Source organism: Nansenia antarctica, assembly GCF_963989245.1.
Source record: "Nansenia antarctica genome assembly, chromosome: 3".
Lineage (NCBI taxonomy): Eukaryota > Metazoa > Chordata > Actinopteri > Argentiniformes > Microstomatidae > Nansenia > Nansenia antarctica.
Genome location: NC_137688.1, coordinates 77,907,727 through 77,917,521, shown reverse-complemented (window position 1 = coordinate 77,917,521; position 9,795 = coordinate 77,907,727).

Here is a 9,795-nt window from a genome sequence, read left to right as displayed (position 1 = left end):
CTCCCATCTAAGTACACAGGCCCTCTCAGTGAGACAACGTTTGCTTTAAGACGAGCATAGACATCGACATCCGTCTCCGCGCCCACTAGATCCATAATGGACCCGTCAGCGAAACAATCACTGGCTTTTACCATCAACTCTGCAGGGATGGTGGCCACAAGCGTTTGCCACACACGCCCTCGTTCACAGTTGGAAGCTTTGACCTGAATCATCAAACGTTGCCAATATGGCTCGAATGAACCGTTCTTGGGAAATTCGCCAACTACATTTTTAAGATCAGCATCTCCATCTCCAGCCCCTGTCGCGTCAGTCAGCTGTTCTTTAGCAACTTTAACGCTGCTGCCTGACTTAACATTTCCTTTTCTTTTCCTTGATCTAGTCGACAGTCTAGGTTTAAGCACTTGGGGCACCGTGGGAACTGGGGCTATAGGTTGGGGCAGCGCTGGTTCTGCGGCTATGGGGACTGGGGCCATAGGTTGGGGCAGCGCTGGTTCTGGTTCTGCGGCTATTGGGACTGGGGCCATAGGTTGCTGTGCAGCACCGCCATCAGGAATAACAGCTGGAGTGTTAATAAACATCACATTCTCATTACTATCACTGTCATTACGTCCACGTGGAGCTATAGGGGAGCATGCCTGGTCACAGCCATCTTCTAATGATGAAGCGTGCCGAGTGTTCACCTCTAATTCACGTTCGAGTTCTCGAATTCTATCGGTATAGCTTTCGCTCTGTCTGGACCAGTCCTGTTTCTCCAGAATATGCGCATCTATCTGTGCGCGGAGGTTTTTCATCTCCAGCGCTCTCTCTTCGTCTATAGCGTAACGTCGTTTCAAACTAGCTGAATTATCGGTTAGTGTTCGATTGTTATTTTGCCACAAAAGACAAGCGATCGCCGAGAAGAACTTCTTTTTGTACATCAGACGGCTTTCTAAGTGAACTCCTGTTTCTGAGTACCAGGCGTATATGGATTCATTAGACCACGTTAAGTCTAAACCCTTATCGGTGAGACGCACAAGGGTGTTGTGAACCCTGGCTTTCCACGATGCAAGAAATGCCTCCTCCTCTACTACGCTCACAATGTCTTTTCCCTGACAATCCATGTCGTTGATCTGGCAAGCAGATGTATATCTGGCCCAATATAGGCCTGGTTGGATGGTGTCCTCGGTTTCCTTACCAATCTGCAAAAACAAAACAAAACAAAAACGTTATTGTCATTAGGCTACATAGTACAAGACAATGCAACGAAATGATTGTGCGTCTAACCAGAAGTGCAACAAATAACTATGGCAAGCCGTTTTAACATTTATTAGCTAAATTTGACTAGTCGTAATTCGATTTTTACTAGTCTAAATTTGTATTCAAGATATCTATAACGTCATTCTGACTAGTCAAAACGACAGTTAGAGATATCTGTAATTCAGTTTTGACTAGTCAAAATTGAATTACAGATATCAGCAGTGATGTCACCGAAAACGACACTCAACTCGTCACACATCCTTAAATGACATTGCAGATATCTGTAATTGAGTTTTGACTAGTCAAAATAATAGTTGCAGATATCTCAAACGTCATTATGACTAGTCCGAATTGTATTGCATGACGATGCTCATGATGCGAGGTATCTCATGATATTGGCGGGACCAGAAAAGCATTTGATGAGTGTTGGCAGAAGCAATGGCGGTTGCTGTGGTGGATAGGATAGCGCGACAATGCCATGAAATAGAGAGAATATATCATCAAGGGATTTGTGGTGAACGTGAGATTCGTTCACTAGATGCTTGTACTAGAAATCTACAGCGCATTGAAGATGTGTTGTCTCCAGACACACTTGAGGAAGCTGCTCCAGCGTTTTCTGACGACAACAGACATATCTGAAACGTAATTTTGCCTAGTCTAAACTCTAATTTAAGATATCTGTAATAACATTTCGACTAGGCAGAATGAAAGTTAAAGATATCACCAATTTGAGATATCAATCATTAAAATGAATATCAAGATATTGTAGATATTATTGTATTGTATATATATAACTTTATAATAGATATCTACAATTAAATTACGACTATTCCTAATTCCAGTTTGAGATATCTACAACTTAATTTAAGATATCTTAAAGGACAATGTAGATATCTTGAATTAATGGGAATTAAAGATATCTTGAACTGGAATTATGACTAGTCAGAATGAAACCGTAGATATCTGAAACTGTAATTACAACTAGTCATAATTCAGTTGCAGATATCGGCAATGTGAATAGCTAATATCTACAACTGAATTGTAGATATCTGTAATGACAAACACCATACAACTGAATGGCAAAATACATTTGAATCTTACTAGTCAAAATATAATTACAGATATCTCAAATGTGAGTTTCGATTAGTCCAAATATAATTAAAGATATCTTGAATTTGAGTTTTGACTAGGCAAAATGATGTTGCATATATCAGTAATGAATATCCATTGTAGCTAATAAATGTTAAAACGGCTTGCCATAAATAGCAACTATATTGCAGTGTAGCAGTAGAAGGTCATTGTAATATACTTACACCAGAAGAGACGACAATAACACCGTTAGCTTGACATCAACATTCCCATGAAAGAGCGTCGGGTACATCAACTGAAGTCCAACTTAGTCTTCGAGAGGGAATGTACAATAGTTAGTGGTTATAAAAAAGCAAATACGAGTCTAAAAAGACTATATCTCTGACCACACGACTCGATGTAGCCCAGGCCAATGTGTGCTTAGGAGATCGGTTAAACTGACTACTCGAAGTCAGATTCTGAGAACTATTTATACCAGCATTACCACACTCGGTAAGGTTTCACCCATGAATATCAAAAGAGCTTTTAATGGGTAACACTCACTGGCAAGTTATCACAACAAAAGCATTCCATTCGTAAACAGTGTTTTCCACAAGTAGCCTGACAGCCGCTTGGGTCTGAAATAATTTGCATCTCCATAGTAATTGTCATCAGCTGATTGACAATTTCGCGTTTGAGTGGAACTTTATAAAAAATACCAAAAACGAAATACTGGAACGAAATATCACACAATAATGAAACATGTATCGAAATATGACTCTTAAAACATAGGCTACATTAAAATAAGATCAAACATGACTGATACACCCAACTATGAAACATTCAAACGTTATACTACGCCAGACCCTGTCCCAAGATACACAGACCCCCGCCCGATCACCATTTTGTTTGGTTTTATTATTTACTTTAATTCTTTCTTTTTTTCCACTGCAATCATTGTAGGCCTACAGAAATATGTCGCCTACAGAGAGAGTGCTGGGGGTGGGGGTGGGGGAGTCCTACGTGCCATTAGGGTACAAGTGAATCAGGCAGTAGTAAAAGAAAATACACTGATCGAGGTCGTTAGTGAAATGAAATCCATGTAGGCTATGTGCATCCCTTCCCCCCACTTTTCAATGTGTCAACGCTGGATGTGGCTCAGTTTGTCATAAAATACAACTGTGAACATTTCAAACCTGCTAACTGCGACACTTTAATGAATGTGCAATAATACTATGTGCAATATGACAACCCTTGTGTACATAAGGTTCAGAGATAGGAAATGTTAGGATATAGCATAGAGTACAGCACAGTGTTTTATTGTATAGTAGTATAGTATAGTAGATACTAGTGTACATAGCCTTTATTTATGTAAACCAGCTCTTTTCCCTTTTTTATTTTACCCTTGGACCTCTTGTTTTTAGTCTTTTTTCCAAGCACCAGGGGAGCCCCCCCATCTAAATGTCGTTGTATGGTACCTGTACTGTATTAATGACAATAAAGACCATTCATTCGTAACTCCATCTGGACACCAGGGGGCGGCAGAGAACTCCTGGTGGACTTATCGCTCACGTGCGTCTCCAAGTGGCCTTTCAACCGCATTCCCTCATCTGTTCTCCTCTCCGCTCTACACTACACAATCTGACACAGCTACACTTTCATATTAGTCTACCATTGATGATGATATATATGAATATACAGAGCCCTGCATAAGTAAGAACGTTTTCCTTCTTTTGGCTCTATACTCCAAACGTTTGGATTTGAAATGACAACAATCACTATAAAGATGGTCAAGTAGTAGGGATGGACGGTTTCCAATTATTGAAACCGAAAAACCGTCAAAGACTAAAACCGGGGTTTTCCGGTTAACCGAAAAATAAATAAAAAAAAGAGCGCCAATTTCAAATAATTGAGCCCTACTGCTACAATACACTCATGTCGAACACCATTAAAACACCGTAAGCACAGTCGCAACACATTTAGGCTACTTAGTTTCACAAATATAAGTGGAAAGGCAGACTTTTGTAAGCTACACCATACATGAAAACACATGAACACTTAACACACCAGCTCCGCTGATCCAGGGTGCACGCCTGCACGGAAGATCATCTCTTGGAACAGCGTCTTCATTGAATTAACTGCTTTCTCAATATCTTGGTTCTTAGACAAAGTTTCAGCTGCTGCTCAATGTATTTAAATATTTGAATACTGCTCAATAATCACTGAAATATTAGACTTAGAATTATGCAGTGAACATACTTAAAGCTTTCATAAAAACCACATGCCGCGAGACTGACTCGTCCTGAACTGTCGTAAGTCAATCAACAAAGAATGCCCCATCAAAATAAAAGTGCCCATGGTAGAGCTGTCAAAATAGAGCTTTCAAAATAAATGTACTAATACAGATAGAGATACATACAGAACTACCTTTGCGTCACTAAGTGACCGCGTATCTTCTGAGACATGCGTTCTGTCATCACTTTCAGTAGCGCCTTCACACACAGTGGCGCTGGGCACAAACACTCTTGATCCGTATAGCTCTTGTTTTATTATATTGTGGTTTAGTAAATACTGCACTTGGAGTTACATTCAATGCATGATTTGTGCTATAGAACATAAATAAAGTTTGATTGATTGATTGATATCAAAAATATCAAATCACATTTTATTTCTAAAGCGCATTTCTCACAAAAGTGACCCAATGCGCTTTACAGAGAGCAGCGAAAATGATCTTATTAAATGTAAGCGAGTAATTGTAAAAAAAAAAAAAAAAAAAAAACTTTCCTATCTACCAATAACTGAAGGCAACTATCTTTCCCATGATTCGTTACCCTTAAATATAATCCCAATTAGATATTAATCCTCAATTATTCTTCACAACTGACCAAACCTCTCACTCATTGCGCGGCAGATTCAGACTGTATCATTGTTATTTTCACACACGACAAACATGTGACATGTTCCAGTTTTATTCTTTGAACAACAAAATGATGTTGCATATATCAGTAATGAATATCCATTGTAGCTAATAAATGTTAAAACGGCTTGCCATAAATAGCAACTATATTGCAGTGTAGCAGTAGAAGGTCATTGTAATATACTTACACCAGAAGAGACGACAATAACACCGTTAGCTTGACATCAACATTCCCATGAAAGAGCGTCGGGTACATCAACTGAAGTCCAACTTAGTCTTCGAGAGGGAATGTACAATAGTTAGTGGTTATAAAAAAGCAAATACGATCTGTCTAAAAAGACTATATCGCTGACCACACGACTCGATGTAGCCCAGGCCAATGTGTGCTTAGGAGATCGGTTAAACTGACTGCTCGAAGTCAGATTCTGAGAACTATTTATACCAGCATTACCACACTCGGTAACATAGAATACAATAGAATAGAAAGAAAAAAAATCCGGTTTCAGACGGTTTTGATAAAAAACCGTTTCTATTTTTATAAACCCCGGTTTTCGAAAAACCGTCCATCAACTTTCACCATTTAGAAATTACATTTTTTTACACTTAGTCTTTCAGGGCACCAACAATAATGGGATTCATATAATGTCTAAATTAAGCACTCATGTTAAATAATTGGTCGAAAATCCTTTGCATGCAATACCTCCCCTGAAGTCTGCCACCCATCCCCCCACCAGACCTGTATGCAGCCATCTTCACTTGTTGTTTGTGGTCTTTTTTTGCCTACAATCTTATTATCAAGGAATTGAAATGCATGTTCAATTGGATTAAAATGTAAGATTGACTTGGCCACTGAAGAACATTCCCTCAATCCCATCTCACAGAACATAATGGAATGTAAACACTTTGACGCTCAATATCTCTGAACTACCCTAAACGGAGATAGAACCTTATCATTCTAAACGGAGATAGAACCTTATCATTCTAAACGGAGATAGAACCTTATCATTCTAAACGGAGATAGAACCTTATCATTCTAAACGGAGATAGAACCGTATCATTCTAAACGGAGATAGAACCTTATCATTCTAAACGGAGATAGAACCTTATCATTCTAAACAGAGATAGAACCTAAATAATTCTAAGCTCACGAAATGCTGATGGCTCATTACTGGGGCCATACAGCGCAAAGTGCCCTATCTGAATGATGATACTAGTTTGAAATGAAGTCGTTGGTTACTTTCGTGACCACTTATTGTGTTTACACTTGAATAACGTGTGCCAAAGGAATTGCCTGAATCAACTGAAACCACTTGACAAGTGTTTTGGGTTTACTGTGTCACTAGTTGACATCCTGCCTATATCAAATCGACCCATTCCATTGAAAGAATGAATGTGGAAAAGAAAGAATGAAAGAATGAATGTGGAAAACAAAGAATGAATGTGGAAAACAATGAATGAATGCGTAAAATATAGAAATGCATTTCATTATTACTGTGTGTATTCATTCATTTATTTGTTCATACATTCATCAATGTATCTATATATTTATTGTTAATGTTGACAGACTTGGTCCTCCATACATGTAGGCCTATACGCTTTTTGCAATCACGGAAGGCTGATTTCGTTTTGGATTATAAAAACATTGGCTGTCCAAGCTCCCTCACATAGCCTACTAGTTGGAGATGCGACTGGACTTTTCGGCACCGGTAATTCCATATATAACACATATCAGATTAGGCCTACTAAACAATCACAATACACTTCTTGGCTTTCTAATGAAAATGCTACTGGCATTCAACACAGGCTAACCAAAGCTGATGATAGTTTAATCAAAGCGGTGAAATCAGAGGCCATGACATGGCCACTGAAGAACATTTCCTCAATCTCATTGGTTGGGATTCTTAATAGGACTGGTTGTTAAAATCCCTAAATATTCAGCACAACAATTGAGTGGAGTTGGAGATGTCCTCTTGGGTGGAGTGGAATTTGGCAATGATCACGTGGTGCCACCAGTACGACACATCTTCAGTTGTGGTCCCCGACCTCATTGGGTGTTTCGGCCAGTTATCACAAGACACCCTCTGCCGAGGTTGGCCCACCACAGGCTGATCAGGCCTGGGTGTGTGTCGCACGGTGGCACCACGTGGTCATTTGGGAGCCCATGTTGGGTCCCTATGTTTCAGCCACAGCCAGTGACTGCTCCGTTCTGCTGCAGTGGACAGTTCTCTGATTGCCTTCCGTTGGGCCTGTCCTCTGATCCCTACTGCCCTCAGGAGCCTTGTGGTGGAGCTGGCTACAAAGCCTCTGCAGCCCACCTCCACTGGCCACACCTTCACGTTCCAGCCCCGCCCCTCTGCTTCGACTGCTAAGTTGGCATACCGCAGCCTCTTCCGTTCGAATGCCTCATCGATGGCCTCCTCCCATGGGACCGTCAGTTCTACGATGAAGACACGCCGGCAGGACTTGGACCAGAGGACTAGGTCTGGGCGCAGGTTGGTCGCTGCAATTTCGGGTGGGAAGGTGAGCCTCTGGCTGAGGTCTACCCGCATTTCCCAATCCCGGGCTGCGTTCAGGGGGCCTGAGTCTGGAGGTGATGGCTTGGTCCTCTGTTTCTCCCCTTCCCGGATGAAGGTTGTTTTCCGTGGAAAGGTAGTCTGGGCATTTAGAGGCATGGCGTTGGTGGTTACCCTCTTGTGCTCAAGTTCGGCAGCCAAGCACTTTAGCACTTGGTTGTGGCGCCAGGTGTATCTTCCTTGAGTTAGACTGGTCTTGCAACCCACCAAGATGTGTTTGAGGGTTGCTGGGGCTGCACACTGGAGACAGGCTGGGTCCTCTCCGTACCAGAGATGTAGGTTGGTAGGAGAGGGCAGGACATCATATGTGGCTCTGATGATGAAACTTAGCCTATTAGACTCCATGCTCCACAGCTCGTTCCACGTGATTTTCCTCCTCTCCACGCTCTCCCACTTCATCCAGCGGCCTTGCTGGGCTTGGGAGACTGCCTTGGCGCACCTGGCTGCTTCCTCCTGGTGGCGCACCTCCTCAACCACCATCTTCCGCCGTTCGGTTGGAGTAGCCTTTTGCCATGTGGGTGTTGTTGTTTCCAAGCCAAGGCCCCCTCTGCCATGTTGGACATGCCCCACTATATCCCGGTGTCTGAGGGCGGTCTTTGCCACCGCAACTGCTGCAGATGGCTTCCATTTCCTCCCCGTTGCTAGGATTGGAGCAGCACCTCTGACGAATGGATCCCGGGATTCTGTGAGAGTCATTTCCAGCCTTGATTTGGCACATTTGTACTCCTCCACCAGGCTTGAGATTGGTAGGGAGAGGGCTCCGTTGCCATACAGGCCTATGCTGCTAAGGCCTCTCGGCAGTCCAAGCCACTTCCTCACTTGTGCATTCACCAGTCTCTCCAGCCGGTTGGCATGGGATAGTGTGACCTCGTAGATGGAAATTGGCCACATGAGACGGGGCAGCAGTCCAAACTGAAAGCACCACAGCTTCAGCTTCCCAGGGAGAGCAGTGTTGTTGATCTGCTTGAGGCCACTGATTGTATCCTGCTTGAGTTGTTCCACCTGCTTCGAGTCTTTGAGTTCTGCGCTATACCAGCGGCCAAGGCTTTTGATGGGCTTCTCCAGAACTGTTGGTATTGGCTCGTTGTTGACGTGGAACCTCTCATTGGCGAGCTTGCCTTTGACAATGGAGATACTGCGGGACTTACTGGGTTTAATCTCCATTCATGCCCATTTGATGTTACCCTGGAGTTTATCCAGCAGGCGTTTGGTGCATGCGTTTGTTGTTGTTATTGTCGTCATGTCATCCATGTACGCCCTGATTGGTGGAAGACGCAGCCCGCTCTTCAACCGTTCCCCTCCAACAACCCATCGGGATGCTCGAATAATGAGCTCCATTGCCATGGTAAACGCCAGTGGAGAGATGGTGCAGCCCGCCATTATGCCTATCTCGAGGTGCTGCCAAGCAGTTGTACTGGCTTGTGCTGTAACACAGAACTGGAGGTCCTGGAAGTAGGCTTTGACCAGCCTTGTGATGCCCTCTGGGACTTGGAAGAAGTTGAACGCTGTCCACAAAATCTCATGAGGCACTGACCCGAAGGCATTGGCAAGATCTAAGAAAACCACATGCAGGTCTTTCTTCTCCTTCTTGGCCGTTTGTATCTGGTGCCAGATGACATTTGTGTGTTCCAGGCATCCTGAGAATCCACTTATCCCTGCCTTCTGCACTGAGGTGTCGACAAAGTTGTTCTTCTGCAAGAATACTGAGAGCCTCTGGGCCACAACACTGAAGAAAATCTTTCCTTCCACATTCAGTAGACTGATCTGGCGGAACTGGTCGATGGTTGAGGAATTCTTCTCTTTGGGAATCAGGATCCCTCCTGCCCTTCGCCATGCCTTTGGTATGATTCCCTTTTCCCATGCCACTTTCATTAGCTTCCAGAGGTACTTCAAGACGCCTGGACTGTTCTTATATAGCCTGTATGGAACGCCGTTGGGCCCAGGGGCTGAGGCTGTTCTTGCCCGTTTTACTGTGTGCTCTCAACTTCGCTCCATGTAGGG